Source organism: Gekko japonicus, unplaced genomic scaffold (genome assembly GCF_001447785.1).
Source record: "Gekko japonicus isolate JY-2015 unplaced genomic scaffold, Gekko_japonicus_V1.1 scaffold5746, whole genome shotgun sequence".
Taxonomy (NCBI): domain Eukaryota; kingdom Metazoa; phylum Chordata; class Lepidosauria; order Squamata; family Gekkonidae; genus Gekko; species Gekko japonicus.
In genome coordinates, this window is record NW_015171676.1 from 14,964 (window position 1) to 27,268 (window position 12,305).

The 12,305-nt window shown below is 43.9% G+C and overlaps 1 long non-coding RNA gene across 2 annotated transcripts in view; it reads left to right on the forward strand.

The window, feature by feature from the left end:
• Nucleotides 1–3,363: 3,363 nt before the first annotated feature.
• Nucleotides 3,364–12,305, forward strand: part of LOC107117844 — a 24,590-nt gene continuing 15,648 nt past the window's right edge. The window contains exon 1 of one of the 2 annotated variants that reach the window (XR_001482748.1): nucleotides 3,364–3,680. This is a non-coding gene — a long non-coding RNA (uncharacterized LOC107117844). The remainder of the gene's footprint in view (nucleotides 3,681–12,305) is intronic. The other variant, XR_001482747.1, reaches the window with a different exon arrangement.

A 12,305-nucleotide genomic window follows, 5' to 3' on the forward strand; every position in this document is an offset into this window, starting at 1 on the left:
AGAGGGAGAGACCGTCTCACAGAGATGAGGGTCCTAGGCAGTGGTTCTCAACCTGTGGGTCGTGACCCCTTTGGGGGTCGAACGACCCTTTCACAGGGGTTGCCTAAGACCATCGGAAAACACAAATTTTCGATGGTCTTATGATAGCAACGAAAATAATTTTATGGTTGGGGGTCACCACAACATGAGGAACTGTATTAAAGGGTCGCGGCATTAGGAAGGTTGAGAACCACTGGTCCAAGGCCATGAAGGGCTTTGTATGTGATAGCCAATACTTTAAACTGAGCCCAAGAGTATGTTGTTTTAAGGCGTTAGTCAGTTGCTAGGACATGGGAGGTGCTAGGCTCAAAAGGCAAGTAAGAATGAAAGAAGTGCTTTATTGTTGCTTGCACTAGTCTGAGTTTCTGGATCTTCCAGATAGTTTTTGTCAAACTATAGTTCCAGTCCTTGTGTAGTTCCACTGAGCAATCAGATGGTTGGTGTCTGTTGTATCCACAGCATGACTGCAGAAAAATCAGGTAGAACGATGAACATATGTACAGTCAGATATAAAGGCCATGGTGCTGTGATTTAAGCTTGAGTGGGATTTGGGGGTCGCAATTGTGTTCAGGAATAAAATGGCGATGAACTTTCTAATCTGAAGCAGAGTTAAATGGAACCTGCAAGTTAAGTGTGCTTTGGATATACTTTAACATACTCAAGAGTGTCAATGCTTATGAAGATTTTTTTTTAGCTTAGCCAATTGACATTTGAGAGAAGTTTAAAAAACTAGTAACAATGTGGAGACAGAGATTAAAGTAGTGCACTCACTAAATAATAAGAATGCAGGCTAAGGCAAGGGGGATAAGTGGGTGGGTGGGAGGAGTGCTTAACCCCTGTGCATGCACAGAATTCTTCCCTGAAAAGGCTCCTCAGGATCATTTTCCTCTCAGAAGGCCAGTAACTACAGAGCTCCTGGAGAAGGCAAATATATTTGATAGATCATGGTAGATCATGGTAGCTCTGAGTGGCAGAGCATCTGCTTTGCATGCAGAAGGTTCCAAGTTCAATTCCTGGCATCTCCAGTTAAAAGGATCAGGTAGTAGGGGATGTGAAAGACCTCCACGTGAGAACCTGAAGAGCTGCTGCCAGTCAGAATGGACAATAAGGTCTTCAATAGACCAAGTGTTTGACTCAACATAAGACAGCTTCAGTTATATATCTATTATGTCAAACTATGTAGTTTGTAATTAACAGTGATATCACCAGAATTCATAATTCCTTGCTTTGGATTACAGGCGTTGACCATACAAGATGAGCATAATGAGTACTTGCCTGATGAAGATTTTAATCCAAATTTAAGAATTATTTCTCCCTCCACGGCTCAGCAGTAGAGCACTTGTTTGGCATGCAGAAGATCACAGATTCTATCCCCAGCATCTCCAAATAAAAATGATCGCTTAGTAGGTGATGTGAAAGACCTCTACCTGAGAGCTTGGAAAGCAACTGCCACCCCGAGTAGACAACGCTGACCTTGATGGAACAAAGGCAGTTTCACGGATTATGATGACTTCCTCTAGTATCTGAGTGTAGTGTTGCCTAACCAGACACAGCTGGAACTAACTAAATCCTTCCCCCACTCACAGTATTTTTTATAGCTACATACCTAAGGGACCGCCTCTTCCAATATACCCCTTGAAGAGCGTTACGCTCTGAGAGTCAACATCTCCTGGTGATCCCTGGCCCAAAGGACATCCGCCTAGCCTCGACCAGGGCCAGGGCTTTTTCTGTCCTGGCCCCCACCTGGCGGAACATGCTCCCAACTGAGATCAGGGCCCTGTGGGATCTTATTCAATTCCACAGGGCCTGCAAGATGGAGCTGTTCCGCCAGGCCTTTGGCTGAGGCAGTGGGCATCCACCCATGCCCCCCCCCAAGGTTGCTGTCTCCCACCAACTGATAACCACCCATACCTACCTACCTACCTATATCAGTGGGCCGGACTCTCCCTATGGCAAGTTATGATTATTGATTTTATATGCTTATAATGTGTTTTAAATTTTTATTGTATTTATGGGAATGTTGTAACCTGCCCTGAGCCCATTTACGGGATGGGCAGGATATAAATGCGAAAAATAAATTAAAAAATAAAAAATTCAGCCTTCTCCTCCAGGATCAGAGACTGGATAGAAAATATTTTCCACTAGACCAACATGGTGCCCAGTAGTAGAAACTACAGCTTCAGTGGCTTGCTGGTTATCATGTCTTTAGTTATGAACACAACCCAATGCTGGCAACCAGCAGGAGACTAGGTGGGGAGAGACCTGGTGAATTGGCATTGTGTGATGCCCCAACATCACTTCCTGCAGTGTAACTAGAAGTGATGTCACCCTGTCATGCAATGCTCTAGCATTTCCCCAAAACTCTATGGTAAAAATCATAGAGATTGGGGAAATTTCCAGAGCGTCAAGTGACACAGAAACATCATTTCTGTGTTCCTAGCTGGAAATGACACTGCAGCATTATGCAACATCATCACCCCATTTGTTCTCCAGCCTCTCCCCCGAGCAACGGCATGGGATGAGGAGTGGCAGCAGGGCAACCCTAGTTGAGAGTAGATCAGAAGGGAGGACCGAGACTACGGTAGGATCCACATGACATTGGGTATCATTATTTATTTATCTTTCATACTTTCCTGTGCAAACAAGAAAATCCAGGGGGTGAATGACTGTGGTGGCACACAATCCAACATGGGGATCCAGTCTAATTGCTTCATTCACACACACACAGACATACAAACACACACACTCATTCCTTTTCTTTCTTATTAGTTTTTATATCCCCCCTGTAACACAGTTTCGAGTATCCAAACCTTCGGCCTCTGCTGCTTCTTGAGCAGGATTGTGCTTGAGAGGAGTCTGCTGACTCAACCACCTTTGTCCTGTTAAACACCAGGAAACTAGTACAAACGACTAGTGTAGCTTCTTAGTACAGACTACTGAGATACCTAGACCAGAGAAGCTCTTTGTATTTTGGGATGAGTATAAAGTATCCTTTTCCACAAGACATCTCTCTGGTCCCTCTGGTAACCAAGGCTGATGTTGTTCTCACAAAGCTTCCATCTGACCCTTTCTAATCTCCATATTGCATTACAGGGTATTGAGGGGCATAACGTTGTGCCTGTCAGTGTTCTTCAGCTTTAGACTCCCCCCCCCATCATGCTTAGTTACAAAGTAGTTTACAAACGATGCTAGGTTTAAGTTTCATAGCTACGTTCCCTCCAATTGGCTCCAGTTAAGGCTCTGGCACTACCATAGGGCATGCATAGAGAAAGCGATAAACGAGGCAGGGAGGGGTAGGGGTTATCAGCAAAAAGAAAAAAAAAAAGAAAGCCAGCGGGGCAGAATCTGCTCTGAAGTATTTGGAGTCAGCACATGTCCCATCAGTTATCTTAAAAATAGCACCCATTCAACATTTGAGGCACTTCAGGCATGTTTTGATGACCCCACTACCTAGGATTAAAATGGTGTCATATGAGGCGGCTTGGTGAATGTGTTTGTTGCTGCCTCGCTTTTATCTAGCCCGGCTTTTAGTTTGTAGGTGGACTGAAAGGCCAGAGTGGTTGGAAGAGATGCATAGCCCTTGAACAGAAACTGGGTTGTGCTCTGCTCTCCTGGGATTCATATGCCTGCCCGTGCTGTAGGTAAGTCCTTGCTTTAGAAACCACACGTTTTTGCTATTCCTTCATGTTTCTTGCTTGAGAAGGTCTGTTCTGAAAGTCAGCCCTTAATTACTTATATTATTATAGAACACACTCAGCATTGTACTTTTTAGGCATGTTAGCCCCCAAATACTAAATGCACTGACTTAAAAGTAATTCACATTCATTTCAGTGAAATTTCTTTTCAAGTAAATGCATCAAAGCCTTCCATGCAATCTTAAGCAGAAATACATCCTTCTAAATTCCACTGAGGTGAATGGGCTTAGAAGGTTATTGCTCTGTTCAGGGTTATATTGTTATGTACGACAATAGGCACCCTTTTCTCTTTCTTTCTTTCTTTCTTTCTTTCTTTCTTTCTTTCTTTCTTTCTTTCTTTCGGGGGGGTTGGTTGGTTACAGTATTACAGTATTAGTGTTAAGCCAGTTGTTATGTCAGAGGTCTGACAGAATCTGTTGATCTTAGTAGAAGCTTGACGATCTTGTACTTCCAGTTTTTAAAAACTGAATGTTCTCGCCTTGATGGTAGTAGAAAATATTGGTGTATATATACCTGACTGCTCTGGGTGAAGGAACCCAATCATAAGGCTGCATTATTTGGGATCCAGTTAAAAAATGTACATGCTGTTCATTTGTATTCCTAAATTTAGCAGCTGTTGAGTTTTTCAGTTTACCACTATGTTACCTCAATTTTGATTTTTTTCATACGTATCTTAATATTAAGGAACCAAAAAAAGGACAATGGCAGAATTTATTTGAGAGAGCAAATAAAACATTTTAAGTGTTTGTACACTGCATAGTAATATGTTGTTTATATTTAATACATTAGACAAGCAGACATTATATAGTTACATAAAATATGAGGAAATTGTGCCTCTACATTTGAAGTCAGTTCTAAAAATTGATACTCCCTTTCTAAGGAGTAGAAACTTGTTAACATGACATTTAATGAGATTACTTTGAGGCATCTCTAACAACCATTAATCATCCATGTCAGTAGGATACTGCTCGGAATGTCAATTGGGTTCATGAAAGGAGAATTGCTAGAAGAAGCCAAGTTTTTTCAAAATGGAGTCCAGTTTGGGCATAGTAAAAGCATCACAGCCTCTGGACTAGCCACATTTGTTCTGGGAAAAGTTAAAGATTTATACAATCAGATATATTCTACAGCGCAGACTTTTTATGCTGTAAGCAGTGTCTCTGCCTGGTCTTTTCTCTTTTTTCCCCAGCAACACCTGATTAAAATCCTAAACCTTGATTATGAATAACAACAAATTAAGTTTCTGCTGAGATTGGTACAGAATCATAAATGGAAATATACCTATGGCACATTTTCCACACTTCCCGTCCAAACAGTCCAGATGGGTATGATATGTCAGACCACACTAATCCTTAGCAGCCAGGTGCCATATGGTGTTCATTAGGAACCATTACAGATGGAGCAGGTTCAGAATTGGGAGGTCTGGAATACAAACTCTCCCAAATCCTGGAAAACCTCACCCTTTTATTTGCCAAGAGCAGACCCTTCCAAATTCTGGCTTGGATTGCAATGGGGTTGGCCCTTTTTGCCAGTTCTGGTTGACAATCCCAAAGGGGATTCAATCCTCCTGAGAAGGGAAAGGGGTGTGAGAGGAGCTTGTAAACCAGAAATAACACTTGTGATCACAGCCAGGAAAATCAACTTTCTTCTGGAGAGCATGGAAGTTGTGGTTCCTTCTACCTCCGGTAGGTTGCCAGTTCCGGGTTGGGAAATTCCTGGAGATTTTGGGGGTGGAGCCTGAGGAGGGCAGGATTTGAGGTGAGGAGTATGGGGTATAATGCCATAGAGTTCCCTCTCCAAAGCAGCCATTTTCTTTAGGTGAACTGATCTCTGTCACCTGGAGGGTGGTCAACAGTGGTAGGGCTTCTAATGTCCTGGCCCCACTGGTGGACCTCCTGATGGCACCTGGTATTTTTGGCCACTGTGTGACAGAGTGTTGGACTGGATGGGCCTTTGGCCTGATCCAACATTGGCGTCTCTTATGTTCTTATGTGATAATTTGTAATAGGACGAAATCTCCAGCCACCACTTGAAGGTTGGCAACTTCTGGGCATAATTTTTTGCTCCTGAGTGAATGTCATCTATATAAGCCCTATACCTCTCCTGTCTACTGAGACCTCCCTGCTGGCTGCTACCACTCTTGGGTATGTTTTTGTCCTTTAGAAGACAGGGAATAGCAAACCGGGGGGGGGGGGCACATCCCATTTTTACATTTTCTGAGTTTTGTCTAAAAAGCATTTTAAAATCCATCACGTTTTTCCATGAACTCTCTGGCAAAACTTAAACAAAATAATTGGATTCTGAGGTAAGCAACAGGGACAACTGGTGTATTGTAACTTTTATTGATTTTCAATGTGAATCTATGTCATCCTTGTAGTAAAATCTTTGTTGATTTTAACTGCAAATTGTTTGGATGTCTAATTTGGAGCCAAACCAGATAATACACTAGGGGACAGATTTTCTCAACCCTGACTTGCTCTTCCTGCACTGACATGGCAGCTTTGTGGAACTTACTTACTTGTTACAGGGCCTAAAGTGGATCTGGACCACAGCTTAGGCTTGCCAGATCCCCAGTGGAAATCAGAAAATCCCCCAGCCTAGTGCTTATTTCCCATTGGACTGCTGGTGTGATGTCACGTTGGGGGCAGATATGGGTACCAGAGCATTATTTGTCCTGTTGTGGAGCTACATACTGGAACATTTTGAAGGGTGGAGACTCACCATAACAATGTCTCATGATGTCACTGCATTATCTCCAGACTTGTAAATGGCACTGATATCACTCTACCACTGGATGATCTAGGATTATCTCAAAACTCTATGGTAAAATCATAGAGTTTGGGGTGAATATTAGAGCGCCTGGTGATGCAGTGATGCCACTTATGCTTACACAGGTAGAAATAATATCATGATGTCATAGGACCCTGTTCTGGTACCCATACCCCTCACCCTGTAGGATTTCCAGTTCTGGGTTGAGACATTCCTGGAGATTCATGGATAGAACCTGGGAAGGGAAGAATTTGGGGGAAGAGAGAGATTTCATCGGGGATGTAATGCCATACAGTCCACCCTCCAAAGCAGACATTTTCTCCAGGGGAACCGATAGGTCTAACTCTGGGAGAACTCCAGCCCCTATCTAGAGGTTGGCAAATCTACCTACCTGCCCGAGGAAAGGCAAGCAATGGAGGGTGGAGGGTGGAGTTCCCCCTCCTTCAGCTAGAAATGGCATCCCTAATATGCACTGAATTCTGCATGTCCAGCCCAGCAACAGGGTAAAAAGCACCCCTCCAGGGCAGTTTTGTCTAAAAAAAAAATCGATGCAGTGGGAAAGGCTGGGGCTCCTCCTCCACCCATCACTGTGCTCCTGATCCAAACAGATCCAAACTGTGCTCCTGATCCAAACTGGGCATCACTTGGGTCAATTCTATGCAAATGTGAGTCATGTTGGGAGAACTCATGGCCAAATGCATTGGCCCTTATAAAAGTCTGCATGACTTGTTACATGCAGCCCACCAACCATGTATGGCAGACAATTGTCGTGTTTTTGCAATCTCAGCCCACTGGGTATTGCTGCCTGGCTATTGCGCTTCTACTGACAACCATAAACACCTGACGTACTATGTTCAGCATGGCATATCACAAGTTAGGGAACCCTCCCTCTTCCAATCTATTATTACATTATTAATCCGGGCGGGGGGAGCTACTTTAAATGTTTTCCTCAGGAGCTGAAACATCAGCAGGTCTCCAAGAGATACAGCTTCCAACAGAGACTGTTCCATGTAGGGTGTCCTGGGGAAATACAAGTCAGATGTTACCACAAAACTCCCTGTGACTGGTCTGGACAGAGTTTGTTCAGATGTCTGCAGGCTCCCACCTCCTTCTACTGTGTACATAGTGTGGTGGAAGTTTTTATGGAATCAAAAGCCTTCAACCAAACTCTTATTGGCCATGATGCAGATGGTCTGGCAAATTGGAATTTGTTTCATCTCCACAAAGCAGAACTCTAAACAAATCTCAGTTAAGAATCTTGGTTTGAGAGTAGGAAACAAACTCCAGTTCATACAGGTGTCTGGATCTATACCTCATAGAAAATTAGAGTTTGGATTAAGGCCCTCCAAAACCGGGAAGACCTCCATGTGTGAAAGGAGGAAGTGTGAGGGATCACGAAAGCACAAGAACAAGCTGTGTTTAATCCCATTGGGACAACTTGAGTTTTGAAATATCAGCATGCAACAATTATTTTTTCAAACATGTAAATGGACACACACACCTGATTCCTTTGGATGCATTTGAACAGTGGGGCAAGTGATCTGCTCCTTGATCACAACTGTTGAGCAGGAAATGGGCTTGTGGGCTTTCAGGGCTCTTTTTGTAGAAAAAGCCCAGCAGGAACTCATTACCATAATAGGCCACACCCAACAGCAGAAACTCATTAGCATATTAGGCCACACCCCTGACAGCACAGCTCATTAGCATGTTAGGCCACACCCCCACGCTACCAGAACTGTAGTCATCCAGCCATGCCCACCTTTTGCTTCTTATTCTGTTTACCTTGTTTGTTGTCAAAACCCAGGGCTTTTTTTGTAGCAGGAACCCTTTGCATGTTAGGCCACACACCCCTAATGTAGCCAAACCTAATGAGTTTCTGCTGTTGGGTGGGGCCTACTATGCTAATGAGTTCCTGCTGGGCGTGGCCAACTCGGGAGCCAGCCGGAACTCCGTTCCTGTGCGTTCCTGCCCAAAAATAGCCCTGGCTATGGTACTGCAAAATTATCTCCCTGATGCAACAAAATTGCTATGTGATAAAAGCTAGTTGTCATTTAACATTTTAAACTCAACCGTCAAAGTAGTGTCACAGTTCAAGGTTATGATTACTGTATACGTTTTGCTTATTGGCCCTGACTGGGAGGTCCTAGGCTAGCCCAGTCTCATCAGATCTCTGAAGCTAAGCAGGGTTGGCCCTGGTTAGTATTTGGATGGGAGACCACCAAGGAAGTCCAGGGTTGCAACGCAGAGGCAGGCAATGGGAAACCACCTCTGAATGTTTCTTGCCTTAAAACCCTTTGGGGTCTCCATACGTCAGCTGCGACTTGATGGCGCTTTCCACCACCAGCACTTGCTTGTTTGGTATTTTCGTGCAGCTTTTCTGCTACCAAAGTGGCACTTAAGAACCTAGTCAACAAAAAAACACCCAAATTAAGTATCATTTCTAACAATCAAATTAGCCTCAGTTGGACTTAGAAATAATATTTGTGAATTTCCACATAATGTACCGTCCTAATTCTCATAAACAGTAGAGAAATACAGCTATTTCACCAAATGTATCCATATCTGGCCTTGATTTTTTCTATTTTTGTCACAATAGTTATCAATCTGGATCAGATCATCTAGTCCAGCATACTGTTTCCCACGGTGGTGAATAAGAGGACTTGAAAGATCCACAAGCCCCTGTTACTGACATCCCCCTGGCAACTGGTATTCAAAGGTATACTGCCTCTGAACATGGAGGTTTTATTTAGCCATCATGGCCCATAGCCATTAAGGGACGTCTTTTTCACAAATGCATATGTTCCCCTTTTAAAGCCATCTAAACCTCATGATAATGCTGATATGAAAGCTAGCATGATCCTGTCAAATTAAGCATTTTCAACCCCAAAGAAATGAAGGGGACTAAAAAGTGCTTAACTTTGATGATAATATATTATCATGTAACACAACAGTTGAATTTATTTGTTTCATTTAAAAAAATAATAACTGTATCCCTTACCTCCTGAATTACTTCCTCAGAGTTTTAACATATTAACCCCTCAGTTCTTTGGGGGACTTTGTGTCCGGTCAGGCCTTTGCATCATTGCCCCAATCCAGCTATGCATGCAGATTGATTGATTGATTTAGAAAATGAGACCTGCATGAGACAGCTGACAAATAAGACAATAAAATACAAACATTGAAAATAATGCCATTAAAATGAGCCATGGCAACAACAGCATAAAATGAGTAGCCTAAAATAATGTAGATAAAATGGCCAGAAGCATAAAACCTCTTGGTTAAAAGCCTAGGTAAAAAGGAATATTTTAGCCTAGTGCCTAAAAGAAAGTAAGGTAGGCACCAGGCAAGCTTTACAGGGGAGAGCAATTCAGCAGTGAAGCCCCATCGAAAAAGCCCTGTCTCTGGTCTCCACCCACCTCTCCTCTGAAGGCCGAGGCACAGAGAGCAGGGCTTCGGAAGAGGATTTTAACTGGCAGGGTGTACAATGGACACATAGCCTCAAGGGCACACACAGCAGCCTTTCAGAAAATTGGTAGGTATGATCATCTGCAATTTAGGAGGGAGAGGGAAGTGAGCAAACTCAAACCAATCACTGCATTCACTCACTTGAAAAGCCGGGCAGCACTACTGCCAGCTTGCTAATTGGATTGGGGAAGAAACCCCATGTGCAGCAACTGTTTGCACAGTGGATCACTGAGCTAAAAATATCTGCCATGGATGCCGGTTTCCTCATGCCCTAGCTGAACGGGGCATCGGTCAAGGACAAAATGTCATTTTCGCTGTCCCATACTTGGGGGGTTCCCAAGCACCACTACAAGGTATACAAAATCACAGGATGGCATGGGTGCTCTTGAAGATCCCCTAGTCCAGCTCCCTGTACTGAGGAAGAGTCGTCAAACCCAGCGTTCCTGACAGAACTTTATAATATGTCACAAGCACACTAACGTCTACCATGGCAGCTGTACCTGTTGGACTGCGTCTCTTTTCTGTGAAAGTAGAAAAAGGGGAGAGAAAATGATGTCAAAGTATAAAACATCTGCATGTAGCATCTGAGTATATGGTAATATGTTTTATCACAGATATGAACATGATAGCTAAAGAGACGATTTGGCAGGGGTCATTTCGTAGAAAAAGAGGTGCAGGAGCTCATTAGCGTAACTCATTAGCATAGCTTATTTGCATATGCCACACACCCCGACATCACCGGAAGTGTGTCAGAAGGCAACACCCACCGCTCAGGCTGGACTGTTTTGGATTGCTAACTATTGGGGGGGGAGAAACGTGCAGATCTGTCCTCGCAGAGGAGGGAGAGCTCGTACCTGAATAAAACTTGGTCTTAAAGGTGCCACTGGACTATTTTGGGTCAGGGGGCCGAGGGGGGCCTCTGCAGCTTATCTGGCTGCTTCTTGCTCTGACTGAGGTCTGTTGGGAGCAGGGGGCGGGGCTTGTTGCATGTGCCCGCCCCCTGGGCTCCTTACTGCCGGAGCTCCGCTCCTGTGCGCTCCCGCAGGAAATGACCCCTGCGATTCGGTGATAGAATGTGCAGTTCTTGATTAAGTAAAATATGTGATGATTTAGGGGAATTTCTTGATTAAAAGAAAGGTGTGTGTGTGTGTGAGACCCTGAAGATCTGTTGCCATTTAAAGTAGACAATAGTGAGCTAGATGGACCAATGGCTTACAAGGCAGCTTCACATGTAGTAAAACCATGTGACTGCAAGTGCAGCATTAGTTGGTGGTGTGTGTGTGTGTGTGTGTGTGACGCAGAGAAATACTATGTGTAGTGACAAAATGTACAGTGTGAAATAATGGGAGAGAAGGAAATTTAATGACAAATATATACATACATACATATAGGTGTGTGTGTTTTTCTCTGTGTGTGTACACACAGACACACACACTTGCAAGGTAATTAAACTTTATTCTCTCCCATTATTTAATCTCTCCCATTATTTAATCTAATTTATATTGTATGTTTTATTGTAAACTATGTGTTGATTTTATGTAAGCTGCCCTGAGCTGGCCTCGGCTGGGAAAGCGGGGTAGAAATTTGATAAATAAATAATAAAAATTATTTCCCATTGTATCATTCTGCTCCATCATAGGTTAGGGAGGAAAATGAACCTGGACCCAACCTGGTGCTACAGGATCATGCTGGGAAAGAACAGGGATCAGATCTAGCTGAGTGGAAGCTCACATGCTTTGCAAATAGATGGTCTTACTTATTCAGTCAGTGGCACCCTTAGTTGGAGGATAAGTATCAGCAAAGACAAGAGACCCTGAAGATCTGTTGCCATTTAAAGTAGACAATAGTGAGCTAGATGGACCAATGGCTTACAAGGCAGCTTCACATGTAGTAAAACCATGTGACTGCAAGTGCAGCATTAGTTGGTGGTGACATGCAGGGGTCATTTCGTAGAAAAAGAGGTGTAGGAGCTCATTAGCATAACTCATTTGCATATGCCACACCCCCTGACATCACCAGAAGTGTGTCAGAAGGCAACACCCACCGCTCAGGCTGGACTGTTTTGGATTGCTAACTATTGGGGGGGGAGAAACGTGCAGATCTGTCCTCGCAGAGGAGGGAGAGCTCGTACCTGAATAAAACTTGGTCTTAAAGGTGCCACTGGACTGTTTTGGACCGGGAGGGCAGAGGGAGGCTCTGCAGCTTACCTGGCTGCTTCTTGCTCTGCCTGAGGGCTGCTGGGAGCAGGGGGTGGGGCTTGTTGCATGTGCCCGCCCCCTGGGCTCTTTACTGCCGGAGCTCCGCTCCTGTGCACTCCTGCAGGAAATGACCCCTGGT